Source organism: Schistocerca serialis, chromosome 10 (genome assembly GCF_023864345.2).
Source record: "Schistocerca serialis cubense isolate TAMUIC-IGC-003099 chromosome 10, iqSchSeri2.2, whole genome shotgun sequence".
NCBI lineage: Eukaryota > Metazoa > Arthropoda > Insecta > Orthoptera > Acrididae > Schistocerca > Schistocerca serialis.
The window spans coordinates 4,711,218-4,730,280 of NC_064647.1; positions in this window are offsets into that span (position 1 = coordinate 4,711,218).

Here is a 19,063-nt window from a genome sequence, read left to right on the forward strand (position 1 = left end):
ATTGAATCTCGACGCAATTTGAGTGTTCCATCGGCATTAGGAGGCCCTGAACGTTACAATTAACTATCATTTTTGCGTCGGGTTCGAAAATCTAGACTCACAGGAGAACGACCATAAGGTGCCCGAGGCAGCAATAGACCCTTGGAGACAAGTCGGCTGGAGGACGATGTATTGAATCTCGACGCAATTTCAGAGTTCCAACGTCATTAGGCGGCCCTGAACGTTACAATTAACTATCATTTTTGCGTCGGATTCGAAAATCTAGACTTACAAGAGAACGACCATAAAGTGCCCGAGGCAGCATTAGATCCTTGGAGACAAGTCGGCTGGAGGACGATGTATTGGATCGCGACGCAACTTGAGTGTTCCATCGTCATTAGGAGGCCCTGAATGTTACAATTAACTATCAGTTTTTCGTCGGATACGAAAATCTAGACTCACAGGAGAACGACCATAAGGTGCCCGAGGCAGCATCACCGTTGGAGACAAGACGGCGGGAGGCCGATGTATTGAATCTCGACGCAATTTGAGTGTTCCATCGTCATTACATGGCCCTGAACGTTACAATTCAATATCATTTTTGCGTCGGATTCGATAATCTAAACTCACAGGAGAACGACCATAAGGTGCCCGAGGCAGCAATAGACCCATGGAGACAAGTCGGCTGGAGGCCGATGTATTGAATCTCGACGCAATTTGAGTGTTCCATCGTCATTACAAGGCCCTGAACGTTACAATTAACTATCATTTTTGCGTCGGATTCGAAAATCTAGACTCACAGGAGACCGACCATAAGGTGCCCGAGGCAGCAATATACCCTTGAAGACAAGTCGGCTGGAGGCCGATGTATTGAATATCAACGCAATTTGAGTGTTCCATCGTCATTAGGAGGCCCTGAACGTTACAATTAACTATCATTTTTGCGTCGGATTCGATAATCTAAACTCACAGGAGAACGACCATAAGGTGCCCGAGGCAGCAATAGACCCATGGAGTCAAGTCGGCTGGAGGCCGATGTATTGAATCTCGACGCAATTTGAGTGTTCCATCGTCATTACAAGGCCATGAACGTTACAATTAACTATCATTTTTGCGTCGGATTCGAAAATCTAGACTCACAGGAGAACGACCATAAGGTGCCCGAGGCAGCAATATACCCTTGGAGACAAGTCGGCTGGAGGCCGATGTATTGAATCTCGACGCAATTTGATTGTTCCATCGGCATTAGGAGGCCCTGAACGTTACAATTAACTATCATTTTTGCGTCGGATTCGAAAATCTAGACTCACAGGAGAACGGCCATAAGCTGCCCTAGGCAGCAACAGACCCTTGGAGACAAGTCGGCTGGAGGACGATGTATTGAATCTCGACGCAATTTGAGTGTTGCATCGTCATTACTAGGCCCTGAACGTTACAATTAACTATCATTTTTGCGTCGGATTCGAAAATCTAGACTCACAGGAGAACGACCATAAGGTGCCCGAGGCAGCAATAGACCCTTGGAGACAAGTCGGCTGCAGGACGATGTATTGGATCGCGACGCAATTTGAGTCTTCTATCGTCATTAGGAGGCGCTGAACGTTACAATTCACTGTCATTTTTGCGTCGGATTCGAAAATCTAGACTCACAGGAGAAGGACCATGTGGTGCCCGAGGCAGCGATATCCCCTTGGAGACAAGACGGCTGGAGGCCGATGTATTGAATCTCGACGCAATTTGAGTGTTCCATCGGCATTAGGAGGCCCTGAACGTTACAATGAACTATCATTTTTGCGTCGGGTTCGAAAATCTAGACTCACAGGAGAACGACATAAGGTGCCCGAGGCAGCAATAGACCCTTGGAGACAAGTCGGCTGGAGGACGATGTATTGAATCTCGACGCAATTTCAGAGTTCCAACGTCATTAGGCGGCCCTGAACGTTACAATTAACTATCATTTTTGCGTCGGATTCGAAAATCTAGACTTACAAGAGAACGAACATAAAGTGCCCGAGGCAGTATTAGATCCTTGGAGACAAGTCGGCTGGAGGACGATGTATTGGATCGCGACGCAATTTGAGTGTTCCATCGTCATTAGGAGGCCCTGAATATTACAATTAACTATCAGTTTTTCGTCGGATACGAAAATCTAGACTCACAGGAGAACGACCATAAGGTGCCCGAGGCAGCATCACCGTTGGAGACAAGACGGCGGGAGGCCGATGTATTGAATCTCGACGCAATTTGAGTGTTCCATCGTCATTACATGGCCCTGAACGTTACAATTAACTATCATTATTGCTTCGGATTCGATAATCTAAACTCACAGGAGAACGACCATAAGGTGCCCGAGGCAGCAATAGACCCATGGAGACAAGTCGGCTGGAGGCCGATGTATTGAATCTCGACGCAATTTGAGTGTTCCATCGGCATTAGGAGGCCCTGAGCGTTACAATTAACTATCATTTTTGCGTCGGATTCGATAATCTAAACTCACAGGAGAACGACCATAAGGTGCCCGACGCAGCAATAGACCCATGGAGACAAGTCGGCTGGAGGCCGATGTATTGAATCTCGACGCAATTTGAGTGTTCCATCGGCATTAGGAGGACCTGAACGTTACAATTAACTATCATTTTTGCGTCGGATTCGATAATCTAAACTCACAGGAGAACGACCATAAGGTGCCCGAGGCAGCAATAGACCCATGGAGACAAGTCGGCTGGAGGCCGATGTTTTGAATCTCGACGCAATTTGAGTGTTCCATCGTCATTACAAGGCCCTGAACATTACAATTAACTATCATTTTAGCGTCGGATTCGAAAATTTAGACTCACAGGAGAACGACCATAAGGTGCCCGAGGCAGCAATATACCCTTGGAGACAAGTCGGCTGGAGGCCGATGTATTGAATCTCGACGCAATTTGAGTGTTCCATCGGCATTAGGAGGCCCTGAACGTTACAATTAACTATCATTTTTGCGTCGGATTCGAAAATCTAGACTCACAGGAGAACGACCATAAACTGCCCGAGGCAGCAACAGACCCTTGGAGACAAGTCGGCTGGAGGACGATGTATTGAATCTCGACGCAATTTGACTGTTCCATCGTCATTACAAGGCCCTGAACGTTACAATTAACTATCATTTTTGCGTCGGATTCGAAAATCTAGACTCACAGGAGAACGACCATAAGGTGCCCGAGGCAGCAATAGACCCTTGGAGACAAGTCGGCTGGAGGACGATGTATTGGATCGCGACGCAATTTGAGTCTTCTATCGTCATTAGGAGGCGCTGAACGTTACAATTCACTATCATTTTTGCGTCGGATTCGAAAAACTAGACTCACAGGAGAAGGACCATGTGGTGCCCGAGGCAGCGATATCCCCTTGGAGACAAGTCGGCTGGAGGCCGATGTATTGAATCTCGACGCAATTTGAGTGTTCCATCGTCATTACAAGGCCCTGAACGTTACAATTAACTATCATTTTTGCGTCGGATTCGAAAATCTAGACTCACAGGAGAACGACCATAAGGTGCCCAAGGCAGCAATAGACCCTTGGAGACAAGTCGGCTGGAGGCCGATGTATTGAATCTCGACACAATTTGAGTGTTCCATCGGCATTAGGAGGCCCTGAACGTTATAATTAACTATCATTTTTGCGTCGGATTCGATAATCTAAACTCACAGGAGAACGACCATAAGGTGCCCGAGGCAGCAATAGACCCTTGGAGGCAAGTCGGCTGGAGGCCGATGTATTGAATCTCGACGCAATTTGAGTGTTCCATCGGCATTAGGAGGCCCTGAACGTTACAATTAACTATCATTTTTGCGTCGGATTCGAAAATTTAGACTCACAGGAGAACGACCATAAGGTGCCCGAGGCAGCAATATACCCTTGGAGACAAGTCGGCTGGAGGCCGATGTATTGAATCTCGACGCAATTTGAGTGTTCCATCGGCAATAGGAGGCCCTGAACGTTACAATTAACTATCATTTTTGCGTCGGATTCGAAAATCTAGACTCACAGGAGAACGACCATAAACTGCCCGAGGCAGCAACAGACCCTTGGAGACAAGTCGGCTGGAGGACGATGTATTGAATCTCGACGCAATTTGACTGTTCCATCGTCATTACAAGGCCCTGAACGTTACAATTAACTATCATTTTTGCGTCGGATTCGAAAATCTAGACTCACAGGAGAACGACCATAAGGTGCCCGAGGCAGCAATAGACCCTTGGAGACAAGTCGGCTGGAGGACGATGTATTGGATCGCGACGCAATTTGAGTCTTCTATCGTCATTAGGAGGCGCTGAACGTTACAATTCACTATCATTTTTGCGTCGGATTCGAAAAACTAGACTCACAGGAGAAGGACCATGTGGTGCCCGAGGCAGCGATATCCCCTTGGAGACAAGTCGGCTGGAGGCCGATGTATTGAATCTCGACGCAATTTGAGTGTTCCATCGTCATTACAAGGCCCTGAACGTTACAATTAACTATCATTTTTGCGTCGGATTCGAAAATCTAGACTCACAGGAGAACGACCATAAGGTGCCCGAGGCAGCAATAGACCCTTGGAGACAAGTCGGCTGGAGGCCGATGTATTGAATCTCGACACAATTTGAGTGTTCCATCGGCATTAGGAGGCCCTGAACGTTATAATTAACTATCATTTTTGCGTCGGATTCGATAATCTAAACTCACAGGAGAACGACCATAAGGTGCCCGAGGCAGCAATAGACCCTTGGAGGCAAGTCGGCTGGAGGCCGATGTATTGAATCTCGACGCAATTTGAGTGTTCCATCGGCATTAGGAGGCCCTGAACGTTACAATTAACTATCATTTTTGCGTCGGGTTCGAAAATCTAAACTCACAGGAGAACGACCATAAGGTGCCCGAGGCAGCAATAGACCCTTGGAGACAAGTCGGCTGGAGGACGATGTATTGAATCTCGACGCAATTTGAGAGTTCCAACGTCATTAGGCGGCCCTGAACGTTACAATTAACTATCATTTTTGCGTCGGATTCGAAAATCTAGACTCACAGGAGAACGACCATAAGGTGCCCGAGGCAGCAATAGACCCTTGGAGACAAGTCGGCTGGAGGACGATGTATTGGATCGCGACGCAATTTGAGTCTTCTATCGTCATTAGGAGGCGCTGAACGTTACAATTCACTATCATTTTTGCGTCGGATTCGAAAAACTAGACTCACAGGAGAAGGACCATGTGGTGCCCGAGGCAGCGATATCCCCTTGGAGACAAGTCGGCTGGAGGCCGATGTATTGAATCTCGACGCAATTTGAGTGTTCCATCGTCATTACAAGGCCCTGAACGTTACAATTAACTATCATTTTTGCGTCGGATTCGAAAATCTAGACTCACAGGAGAACGACCATAAGGTGCCCGAGGCAGCAATAGACCCTTGGAGACAAGTCGGTTGGAGGCCGATGTATTGAATCTCGACACAATTTGAGTGTTCCATCGGCATTAGGAGGCCCTGAACGTTATAATTAACTATCATTTTTGCGTCGGATTCGATAATCTAAACTCACAGGAGAACGACCATAAGGTGCCCGAGGCAGCAATAGACCCTTGGAGGCAAGTCGGCTGGAGGCCGATGTATTGAATCTCGACGCAATTTGAGTGTTCCATCGGCATTAGGAGGCCCTGAACGTTACAATTAACTATCATTTTTGCGTCGGGTTCGAAAATCTAAACTCACAGGAGAACGACCATAAGGTGCCCGAGGCAGCAATAGACCCTTGGAGACAAGTCGGCTGGAGGACGATGTATTGAATCTCGACGCAATTTGAGAGTTCCAACGTCATTAGGCGGCCCTGAACGTTACAATTAACTATCATTTTTGCGTCGGATTCGAAAATCTAGACTTACAAGAGAACGACCATAAAGTGCCCGAGGCAGCATTAGATCCTTGGAGACAAGTCGGCTGGAGGACGATGTATTGGATCGCGACGCAATTTGAGTGTTCCATCGTCATTAGGAGGCCCTGAATGTTACAATTAACTATCAGTTTTTCGTCGGATTCGAAAAGCTAGACTCACAGGAGAAAGACCATAAGGTGCCCGAGGCAGTATCACCCTTGGAGGCAGGTCGGCGGGAGGCCGATGTATTGAATCTCGACGCAATTTGAGTGTTCCATCGTCATAACATGGCCCTGAACGTTACAATTAACTATCATTTTTGCGTCGGATTCGAAAACCTAGACTCACAGGAGAACGACCATAAGGTGCCCGAGGCAGCAATAGACCCTTGGAGACAAGTCGGCTGGTGGCCGATGTATTGAATCTCGACGCAATTTGAGTGTTCCATCGGCATTAGGAGGCCCTGAACTTACAATTAACTATCATTTTTGCGTCGGATTCGATAATCTAAACTCACAGGAGAACGACCATAAGGTGCCCGAGGCAGCAATAGACCCATGGAGACAAGTCGGCTGGAGGCCGATGTAATGAATCTCGACGCAATTTGAGTGTTCCATCGTCATTACGAGGCCCTGAAAGTTACAATTAACTATCATTTTTGCGTCGGATTCGAAAATCTAGACTCACAGGAGAACGACCATAAGGTGCCCGAGGCAGCAATATACCCTTGGAGACAAGTCGGCTGGAGGCCGATGTATTGAATCTCGACGCAATTTGAGTGTTCCATCGGCATTAGGAGGACCTGAACGTTACAATTAACTATCATTTTTGCGTCGGATTCGATAATCTAAACTCACAGGAGAACGACCATAAGGTGCCCGAGGCAGCAATAGACCCATGGAGACCGGCTGGAGGCCGATGTATTGAATCTCTACGCAATTTGAGTGTTCCATCGTCATTACAAGGCCCTGAACGTTACAATTAACTATCATTTTTGCGTCGGATTCGAAAATCTAGACTCACAGGAGAACGACCATAAGGTGCCCGAGGCAGCAATATACCCTTGGAGACAAGTCGGCTGGAGGCCAATGTATTGAATCTCGACGCAATTTGAGTGTTCCATCGGCATTAGGAGGCCCTGAACGTTACAATTAACTATCATTTTTGCGTCGGATTCGAAAATCTAGATTCACAGGAGAACGACCATAAGCTGCCCGAGGCAGCAACAGATCCTTGGAGACAAGTCGGCTGGAGGACGATGTATTGAATCTCGACGCAATTTGAGTGTTCCATCGTCATTACAAGGACCTGAACGTTACAATTAACTATCATTATTTGCGTCGGATTCGAAAATCTAGACTCACAGGAGAACGACCATAAGGTGCCCGAGGCAGCAATAGACCCTTGGAGACAAGTCGGCTGCAGGACGATGTATTGGATCGCGACGCAATTTGAGTCTTCTATCGTCATTAGGAGGCGCTGAACGTTACAATTCACTATCATTTTTGCGTCGGATTCGAAAATCTAGACTCACAGGAGCAGGATCATGTGGTGCCCGAGGCAGCGTAATCCCCTTGGAGACAAGACGGCTGGAGGCCGATGTATTGAATCTCGACGCAATTTGAGTGTTCCATCGGCATTAGGAGGCCCTGAACGTTACAATTAACTATCATTTTTGCGTCGGGTTCGAAAATCTAGACTCACAGGACAACGACCATAAGGTGCCCGAGGCAGCAATAGACCCTTGGAGACAAGTCGGCTGGAGGACGATGTATTGAATCTCGACGCAATTTGAGAGTTCCAACGTCATTTGGCGGCCCCTGAACGTTACAATTAACTATCATTTTTGCGTCGGATCCGAAAATCTAGACTTACAAGAGAACGACCATAAAGTGCCCGAGGCAGCATTAGATCCTTGAAGACAAGTCGGCTGGAGGACGATGTATTGAATCTCGACGCAATTTGAGTGTTCCATCGTCATTACAAGGCCCTGAACGTTACAATTAACTATCATTTTTGCGTCGGATTCGATAATCTAAACTCACAGGAGAACGACCATAAGGTGCCCTTGGCAGCAATAGACCCATGGAGACCAGTCGGCTGGAGGCCGATGTATTGAATCTCGACGCAATTTGAGTGTTCCATCGTCATTACAAGGCACTGAACGTTACAATTAACTATCATTTTTGCGTCGGATTGGAAAATCTAGACTCACAGGAGGACGACCATAAGGTGCCCGAGGCAGCAATATACCCTTGGAGACAAGTCGGCTGGAGGCCGATGTATTGAATCTCGACGCAATTTGAGTGTTCCATCGGCATTAGGAGGCCCTGAACGTTACAATTATCTATCATTTTTGCGTCGGATACGATAATCTAAACTCACAGGAGAACGACCATAAGGTGCCCGAGGCAGCAATAGACCCTTGGAGACAAGTCGGCTGGAGGCCGATGTATTGAATCTCGACGCAATTTGAGTGTTCCATCGTCATTACAAGGCCCTGAACGTTACAATTAACTATCATTTTTGCGTCGGATTCGAAAATCTAGACTCACAGAACGACCATAAGGTGCCCGAGGCAGCAATATACCCTTGGAGACAAGTCGGCTGGAGGCCGATGTATTGAATCTCGACGCAATTTGAGTGTTCCATCGGCATTAGGAGGCCCTGAACGTTACAATTAACTATCATTTTTGCGTCGGATTCGAAAATCTAGACTTACAGGAGAACGACCATAAGCTGCCCGAGGCAGCTACAGACCCTTGGAGACAAGTCGGCTGGTGGCCGATGTATTGAATCTCGACACAATTTGAGTGTTCCATCGGCATTAGGAGGCCCTGAACGTTATAATTAACTATCATTTTTGTGTCGGATTCGATAATCTAAACTCACAGGAGAACGACCATAAGGTGCCCGAGGCAGCAATAGACCCTTGGAGACAAGTCGGCTGGAGGCCGATGTATTGAATCTCGACGCAATTTGAGTGTTCCATCGTCATTACAAGGCCCTGAACGTTACAATTAACTATCATTTTTGCGTCGGATTCGAAAATCTAGACTCACAGGAGAACGACCATAATGTGCCCGAGGCAGCAATAGACCCTTGGAGACAAGTCGGCTGGAGGCCAATGTATTGAATCTCGACGCAATTTGAGTGTTCCATCGGCATTAGGAGGCCCTGAACGTTACAATTAACTATCATTTTTGCGTCGGGTTCGAAAATCTAGACTCACAGGAGAACGACCATAAGGTGCCCGAGGCAGCAATAGACCCTTGGAGACAAGTCGGCTGGAGGACGATGTATTGAATCTCGACGCAATTTGAGAGTTCCAACGTCATAAGGCGGCCCTGAACGTCACAATTAACTATCATTTTTGCGACGGATTCGAAAATCTAGACTTACAGGAGAACGACCATAAAGTGCACGAGGCAGCATTACATCCTTGGAGACAAGTCGGCTGGAGGACGATGTATTGGATCGCGACGCAATTTGAGTGTTCCATCGTCATTAGGAAGCCCTGAATGTTACAATTAACTATCAGTTTTTCGTGGGATTCGAAAATCTAGACTCACAGCAGACGAACCATTTGGTGCCCGAGGCAGCAATATCCCCTTGGAGACAAATCGGCTGGAGGACGATGTATTGAATCCCGACGCAATTTGAGTCTTCTGTCGTCATTAGGAGGCGCTGAACGTTACAATTCACTATCATTTTTGCGTCGGATTCGAAAATGTAGACTCACAGGAGAAGGATCATATTGTGATCGAGAAAGCAATATCCCCTTGGAGACAAGTCGGCTGGAGGACGATGTATTGAATCTCGACGCAATTTGAGTGTCCCATCGTCATTAGGAGGCCCTAAACGTTACAATTAACTATCATTTTTGCGTCGGATTCGATAATCTAAACTCACAGGGGAACGACCATACGGTGCCCGATGCAGCTATTGACCCTTGGAGACAAGTCGGTTGGAGGATGATGTGTTGGATCGCGACGCAAAATGAGTGTTCCATGGTCATTAGGAGGCCCTGAATGTTACAATTAACTATCAGTTTTTCGTCGGATTCGAAAATCTAAACTCACAGGAGCAGGATCATATTGTGCCCGAGACAGCAATATCCCCTTGGAGACAAGTCGGTTGGAGGACGATGTATTGAATCTCGACGCAATTTGAGTGTCCTATCGTCATTAGGAGGCCCTAAACGTTACAATTAACTATCATTTTTGCGTCGGATTCGATAATCTAAACTCACAGGGGAACGACCATACGGTGCCCGAGGCAGCTATTGACCCTTGGAGACAAGTCGGTTGGAGGGCGATGTATTGGATCGCGACGCAAAATGAGTGTCCCATCGTCATTAGAAGGCCCTGAAAGTTACAATTAACTATCATTTATGCGTCGGATTCGAAAATCTACTCACAGGAGAAGTTCATACGGTGCTCGAGACAGCAATATCCCCTTGGAGACATGTCCGCTGGAGGCCGATGTATGGAATCTCGACGCAATTTGAGAGTTCCATCGGCATTAGGAGGCCATGAACGTTACAATTAACTATCATTTTTGCGTCGGATTCGAAAATCTAGACTTACAAGAGAACGACCATAAGGTGCCCGAGGCAGCATTAGACCCTTGGAGACAAGTCGGCTGGAGGACGATGTATTGAATCTCGACGCAATTTGAGAGTTCTATCGTCATCAGGAGGCGCTGAACGTTACTATTCACTATCATTTTTGCGTCGGATTCGAAAATCTAGACTCACAGGAGAAGGATCATATGGTGCCCGAGGCAGCAACAGACCCTTGGAGACAAGTCGGCTGGAGGCCGATGTATTGAATATCGACGCAATTTGAGTGTTCCATCGTCATTAGGAGGCCCTAAACGTTACAATTAACTATCATTTTTGCGTCGGATTCGATAATCTAAACTCACAGGAGAACGACCATAAGGTGTCCGAGGCAGCAACACCCTTGGAGACAAGTCGGCGGAAGGCCGATGTATTGAATCTCGACGCAATTTGAGTGTTCCATCGTCATTACATGGCCCTGAACGTTACAATTGACTATCATTTTTGCGTCGGATTCGAAAATCTAGACTCACAGGAGAACGACTATAAGGTGCCCGAGGCAGCAATAGACCCTTGGAGACAAGTCGGCTCATGGCCGATGTATTGAATCTCGACGCAATTTGAGTGTTCCATCGGCATTAGGAGGCCCTGAACGTTACAATTAACTATCATTTTTGCGTCGGATTCGATAATCTAAACTCACAGGAGAACGACCATAAGGTGCCCGAGGCAGCAATAGACCCATGGAGACAAGTCGGCTGGAGGCCGATGTATTGAATCTCGACGCAATTTGAGTGTTCCATCGTCATTACAAGGCCCAGAGCGTTACAATTAACTATCATTTTTGCGTCGGATTCGAAAATCTAGACTCACAGGAGAACGACCATAAGGTGCCCGAGGCAGCAATAGACCCTTGGAGACAAGTCGGTTGGAGGACGATGTATTGAATCTCGACGCAATTTGAGAGTTCCATCGTCATTAGGCGGCCCTGAACGTTACAATTAACTATCATTTTTGCGTCGGATTCGAAAATCTAGACTTACAAGAGAACGACCATAAAGTGCCCTAGGCAGCATTAGACCCTTGGAGACAAGTCGGCTGGAGTCCGATGTATTCTATCTCGACGCAATTTGAGTGTTCCATCGTCATTAGGCGGCCCTGAACGTTACAATTAACTATCATTTTTGCGTCGGATTCGAAAATCTAGACTCACAGGAGAACGACCATAAGGTGCCCGAGGCAGCAATAGACAATTGGAGACAAGTCGGCTGGAGGCCGATGTAATGAATCTCGACGCAATTTGAGTGTTCCATCGGCATTAGGAGGCCCTGAACGTTACAATTAACTTTCATTTTTGCGTCGGATTCGAAAATCTAGACTCACAGGAGAACGACCATAAGGTGCCCGAGGCAGCAATAGACCCTTGGAGAAAAGTCGGCTGGAGGACGATGTATTGGATCGCGACGCAATTTGAGTGTTCCATCGTCATTAGGAGGCCCTGAATGTTACAATTAACTATCATTTTTGCGTCGGATTCGAAAATCTAGACTCACAGGAGAACGACCATAAGCTGCCCGAGGCAGCTACAGACCCTTGGAGACAAGTCGGCTGGAGGCCGATGTATTGAATCTCGACACAATTTGAGTGTTCCATCGGCATTAGGAGGCCCTGAACGTTATAATTAACTATCATTTTTGTGTCGGAATCGATAATCTAAACTCACAGGAGAACGACCATAAGGTGCCCGAGGCAGCAATAGACCCTTGGAGACAAGTCGGCTGGAGGCCGATGTATTGAATCTCGACGCAATTTGAGTGTTCCATCTACTTTACAAGGCCCTGAACGTTACAATTAACTATCATTTTTGCGTCGGATTCGAAAATCTAGACTCACAGGAGAACGACCATAAGGTGGCCGAGGCAGCAATAGACCCTTTGAGACAAGTCGGCTGGAGGCCGATGTATTGAATCTCGACGCAATTTGAGTGTTCCATCGGCATTAGGAGGCCCTGAACGTTACAATTAACTATCATTTTTGCGTCGGGTTCGAAAATCTAGACTCACAGGACAACGACCATAAGGTGCCCGAGGCAGCAATAGACCCTTGGAGACAAGTCGGCTGGAGGACGATGTATTGAATCTCGACGCAATTTGAGAGTTCCAACGTCATTAGGCGGCCCTGAACGTTACAATTAACTATCATTTTTGCGTCGGATTCGAAAATCTAGACTTACAGGAGAACGACCATAAAGTGCCCGAGGTAGCATTAGATCCTTGGAGACAAGTCGGCTGGAGGACGATGTACTGGATCGCGACGCAATTTGAGTGTTCCATCGTCATTAGGAGGCCCTGAATGTTACAATTAACTATCAGTTTTTCCGTGGGATTCGAAAATCTAGACTCACAGCAGACGAACCATTTGGTGCCCGAGGCAGCAATATCCCCTTGGAGACAAATCGGCTGGAGGACGATGTATTGAATCCCGACGCAATTTGAGTCTTCTATCGTCATTAGGAGGCGCTGAACGTTGCAATTCACTATCATTTTTGCGTCGGATTCGAAAATCTAGACTCACAGGAGAAGGATCATATTGTGCCCGACACACCAATATCCCCTTGGAGACAAGTCGGCTGGAGGACGATGTATTGAATCTCGACGCAATTTGAGTGTTCCATCGTCATTAGGAGGCCCTAAACGTTACAATTAACTATCATTTTTGCGTAGGATTCGATAATCTAAACTCACAGGGGAACGACCATACGGTGCCCGAGGCAGCGATTGACCCTTGGAGACAAGTCGGTTGGAGGGCGATGTATTGGATCGCGACGCAAAATGAGTGTCCCATCGTCATTAGAAGGCCCTGAACGTTACAATTAACTATCATTTATGCGTCGGATTCGAAAATCTACTCACAGGAGAAGTTCATACGGTGCTCGAGACAGCAATATCCCCTCGGAGACATGTCCGCTGGAGGCCGATGTATGGAATCTCGACGCAATTTGAGAGTTCCATCGGCATTAGGAGGCCATGAACGTTACAATTAACTATCAATTTTGCGTCGGATTCGAAAATCTAGACTTACAAGAGAACGACCATAAGGTGCCCGAGGCAGCATTAGACCCTTGGAGACAAGTCGACTGGAGGACGATGTATTGAATCTCGACGCAATTTGAGAGTTCTATCGTCATCAGGAGGCGCTGAACGTTACTATTCACTATCATTTTTGCGTCGGATTCGAAAATCTAGACTCACAGGAGAAGGATCATATGGTGCCCGAGGCAGCAACAGACCCTTGGAGACAAGTCGGCTGGAGGCCGATGTATTGAATATCGACGCAATTTGAGTGTTCCATCGTCATTAGGAGGCCCTAAACGTTACAATTAACTATCATTTTTGCGTCGGATTCGATAATCTAAACTCACAGGAGAACGACCATAAGGTGCCCGAGGCAGCAACACCCTTGGAGACAAGTCGGCGGAAGGCCGATGTATTGAATCTCGACGCAATTTGAGTGTTCCATCGTCATTACATGGCCCTGAACGTTACAATTGACTATCATTTTTGCGTCGGATTCGAAAATCTAGACTCACAGGAGAACGACCATAAGGTGCCCGAGGCAGCAATAGACCCTTGGAGACAAGACGGCTCATGGCCGATGTATTGAATCTCGACGCAATTTGAGTGTTCCATCGTCATTAGGAGGCCCTGAACGTTACAATTAACTATCATTTTTGCGTCGGATTCGATAATCTAAACTCACAGGAGAACGACCATAAGGTGCCCGAGGCAGCAATAGACCCATGGAGACAAGTCGGCTGGAGGCCGATGTATTGAATCTCGACGCAATTTGAGTGTTCCATCGTCATTACAAGGCCCAGAACGTTACAATTAACTATCATTTTTGCGTCGGATTCGAAAATCTAGACTCACAGGAGAACGACCATAAGGTGCCCGAGGCAGCAATAGACCCTTGGAGACAAGTCGGTTGGAGGACGATGTATTGAATCTCGACGCAATTTGAGAGTTCCATCGTCATTAGGCGGCCCTGAACGTTACAATTAACTATCATTTTTGCGTCGGATTCGAAAATCTAGACTTACAAGAGAACGACCATAAAGTGCCCTAGGCAGCATTAGACCCTTGGAGACAAGTCGGCTGGAGTCCGATGTATTCTATCTCGACGCAATTTGAGTGTTCCATCGTCATTAGGCGGCCCTGAACGTTACAATTAACTATCATTTTTGCGTCGGATTCGAAAATCTAGACTCACAGGAGAACGACCATAAGGTGCCCGAGGCAGCAATAGTCAATTGGAGACAAGTCGGCTGGAGGCCGATGTATTGAATCTCGACGCAATTTGAGTGTTCCATCGGCATTAGGAGGCCCTGAACGTTACAATTAACTTTCATTTTTGCGTCGGATTCGAAAATCTAGACTCACAGGAGAACGACCATAAGGTGCCCGAGGCAGCAATAGACCCTTGGAGAGAAGTCGGCTGGAGGACGATGTATTGGATCGCGACGCAATTTGAGTGTTCCATCGTCATTAGGAGGCCCTGAATGTTACAATTAACTATCATTTTTGCGTCGGATTCGGAAATCTAGACTCACAGGAGAACGACCATAAGCTGCCCGAGGCAGCTACAGACCCTTGGAGACAAGTCGGCTGGAGGCCGATGTATTGAATCTCGACACAATTTGAGTGTTCCATCGGCATTAGGAGGCCCTGAACGTTATAATTAACTATCATTTTTGTGTCGGAATCGATAATCTAAACTCACAGGAGAACGACCATAAGGTGCCCGAGGCAGCAATAGACCCTTGGAGACAAGTCGGCTGGAGGCCGATGTATTGAATCTCGACGCAATTTGAGTGTTCCATCTACATTACAAGGCCCTGAACGTTACAATTAACTATCATTTTTGCGTCGGATTCGAAAATCTAGACTCACAGGAGAACGACCATAAGGTGCCCGAGGCAGCAATAGACCCTTGGAGACAAGTCGGCTGGAGGCCGATGTATTGAATCTCGACGCAATTTGAGTGTTCCATCGGCATTAGGAGGCCCTGAACGTTACAATTAACTATCATTTTTGCGTCGGGTTCGAAAATCTAGACTCACAGGAGAACGACCATAAGGTGCCCGAGGCAGCAATAGACCCTTGGAGACAAGTCGGCTGGAGGACGATGTATTGAATCTCGACGCAATTTGAGAGTTCCAACGTCATTAGGCGGCCCTGAACGTTACAATTAACTATCATTTTTGCGTCGGATTCGAAAATCTAGACTTACAGGAGAACGACCATAAAGTGCCCGAGGTAGCATTAGATCCTTGGAGACAAGTCGGCTGGAGGACGATGTATTGGATCGCGACGCAATTTGAGTGTTCCATCGTCATTAGGAGGCCCTGAATGTTACAATTAACTATCAGTTTTATCGTGGGATTCGAAAATCTAGACTCACAGCAGACGAACCATTTGGTGCCCGAGGCAGCAATATCCCCTTGGAGACAAATCGGCTGGAGGACGATGTATTGAATCGCGACGCAAAATGAGTCTTCCATCGTCATTAGGAGGCCCTGAATGTTACAATTAACTATCAGTTTTTCGTCGGATTCGAAAATCTAAACTCACAGGAGAACGACCATAAGGTGCCCGAGGCAGCAATAGACCGTTGGAGACAAGTCGGCTGGTGGCCGATGTATTGATCTCGACGCAATTTGAGTGTTCCATCGTCATTAGAAGGCCCTGAACGTTACAATGAACTATCAGTTTCGCGTCGGATTCGAAAATCTACTCACAGGAGAAGTTCATACGGTGCTCGAGACAGCAATATACCCCTTGGAGACAAATCGGCTGAAGGACGATGTATTGAATCTCGACGCAATTTGAGTCTTCTTTCGTCATTAGGAGGCGTTGAACGTTACAATTCACTATCATTTTTGCGTCGGATTCGAAAATCTAGACTCACAGGAGAAGGATCATATTGTGCCCGAGACAGCAATATCCCCTTGGAGACAAGTCGGCTGGAGGACGATGTATTGGATCGCGACGCAAAATGAGTGTCCCATCGTCATTAGAAGGCCCTGAACGTTACAATTAACTATCATTTATGCGTCGGATTCGAAAATCTACTCACAGGAGAAGTTCATACGGTGCTCGAGTCAGCAATATCCCCTTGGAGACAAGTCCGCTGGAGGCCGATGTATTGAATCTCGACGCAATTTGAGAGTTCCATCGGCATTAGGAGGTCATGAACGTTACAATTAACTATCATTTTTGCGTCGGACTCGATAATCTAAACTCACAGGAGAACGACCATAAGGTGCCCGAGGCAGCAATAGACCCATAGAGACAAGTCGGCTGGAGGCCGATGTATTGAATCTCGACGCAATTTGAGTGTTCCATCGTCATTACAAGGACCTGAACGTTACAATTAACTATCATTTTTGCGTCGGATTCGAAAATCTAGACTTACAAGAGAACGACCATAAAGTGCCCTAGGCAGCATTAGACCCTTCGAGACAAGTCGGCTGGAGGCCGATGTATTCTATCTCGACGCAATTTGAGTGTTCCATCGTCATTACTAGGCCTTGAACGCTACAATTAACTATCATTTTTGCGTCGGATTCGAAAATCTAGACTCACAGGTGAACGACCATACGGTGCCCGAGGCAGCAATAGACCCTTGGAGACAAGTCGGCTGGAGGCCGATGTATTGAATCTCGACGCAATTTGAGTGTTCCATCGGCATTAGGAGGCCCTGAACGTTACAATTAACTATCATTTTTGCGTCGGATTCGAAAATCTAGACTCACAGGAGAACGAACATAAGGTGGCCGCGGCAGCAATAGACCCTTGGAGACAAGTCGGCTGGAGGACGATGTATTGAATCTCGACGCAATTTGAGAGTTCCATCGTCATTAGGCGGCCCTGAACGTTACAATTAACTATCATTTTTGCGTCGGAATCGAAAATCTAGACTTACAAGAGAACGACCATAAAGTGCCCGAGGCAGCATTAGACCCTTGGAGAGAAGTCGGCTGGAGGACGATGTATTGGATCGCGACGCAATTTGAGTGTTCCATCGTCATTAGGAGGCCCTGAATGTTACAATTTACAATCAGTTTTTCGTCGGATTCGAAAATCTAGACTCACAGCAGACGAACCATTTGGTGCCCGAGGCAGCAATATCCCCTTGGAGACAAATCGGCTGGAGGACGATGTATTGAATCCCGACGCAATTTGAGTCTTCTATCGTCATTAGGAGGCGCTGAACGTTACAATTCACTATCATTTTTGCGTCGGATTCGAAAATGTAGACTCACAGGAGAAGGATCATATTGTGCCCGAGACAGCAATATCCCCTTGGAGACAAGTCGGCTGGAGGACGATGTATTGAATCTCGACGAAATTTGAATGTCCCATCGTCATTAGGAGGCCCTAAACGTTACAATTAACTATCATTTTTGCGTCGGATTCGATAATCTAAACTCACAGGGGAACGACCATACGGTGCCGACCCTTGGAGACAAGTCGGTTGGAGGATGATGTATTGGATCGCGACGCAAAATGAGTGTTCCATCGTCATTAGGAGGCGCAGAATGTTACAATTAACTATCAGTTTTTCGTCGGATTCGAAAATCTAAACACACAGGAGAACGCCCATAAGGTGCCCGAGGCAGCAATAGACCGTTGGAGACAAGTCGGCTGGAGGCCGATGTATTGAATCTCGACGCAATTTGAGTGTTCCATCGTCATTACAAGGCCCTGAACCTTACAATTAACTATCAGTTTCGCGTCGGATTCGAAAATCTACTCACAGGAGAAGTTCATACGGTGCTCGAGACAGCAATATACCCCTTGGAGACAAATCGGCTGGAGGACGATGTATTGAATCTCGACGCAATTTGACTCTTCTATCGTCATTAGGAGGCGCTGAACGTTACAATTCACTATCATGTTTGCGTCGGATTCGAAAATCTAGACTCACAGGAGAAGGATCATATTGTGCCCGAGACAGCAATATACCCTTGGAGACAAGTCGGCTGGAGGACGATGTATTGAATCTCGACGCAATTTGAGTGTCCCATCGTCATTAGGAGGCCCTAAACGATACAATTAACTATCATTTTTGCGTCGGATTCGATAATCTGAACTCGCAGGGGAACGACCATACGGTGACCGAGGCAGCAATAGACCCTTGGAGACAAGTCGGTTGGAGGACGATATATTGGATCGCGACGCAAAATGAGTGTCCCATCGTCATTAGAAGGCCCTGAACGTTACAATTAACTATTATTTATGCGTCGGATTCGAAAATCTACTCACAGGAGAAGTTCATACGGTGCTCGAGACAGCAATATCCCCTTGGAGACAAGTCCGCTGGAGGCCGATGTATTGAATCTCGACGCAATTTGAGAGTTCCATCGGCATTAGGAGGCCATGAACGTTACAATTAACTATCATTTTTGCGTCGGATTCGAAAATCTAGACTTACAAGAGAACGACCATAAGGTGCCCGAGGCAGCATTAGACCCTTGGAGACAAGTCGGCTGGAAGACGATGTATTGAATCTCGATGCAATTTGAGTGTCCCATCGTCATTACAAGGCCCTAAACGTTACAATTAACTATC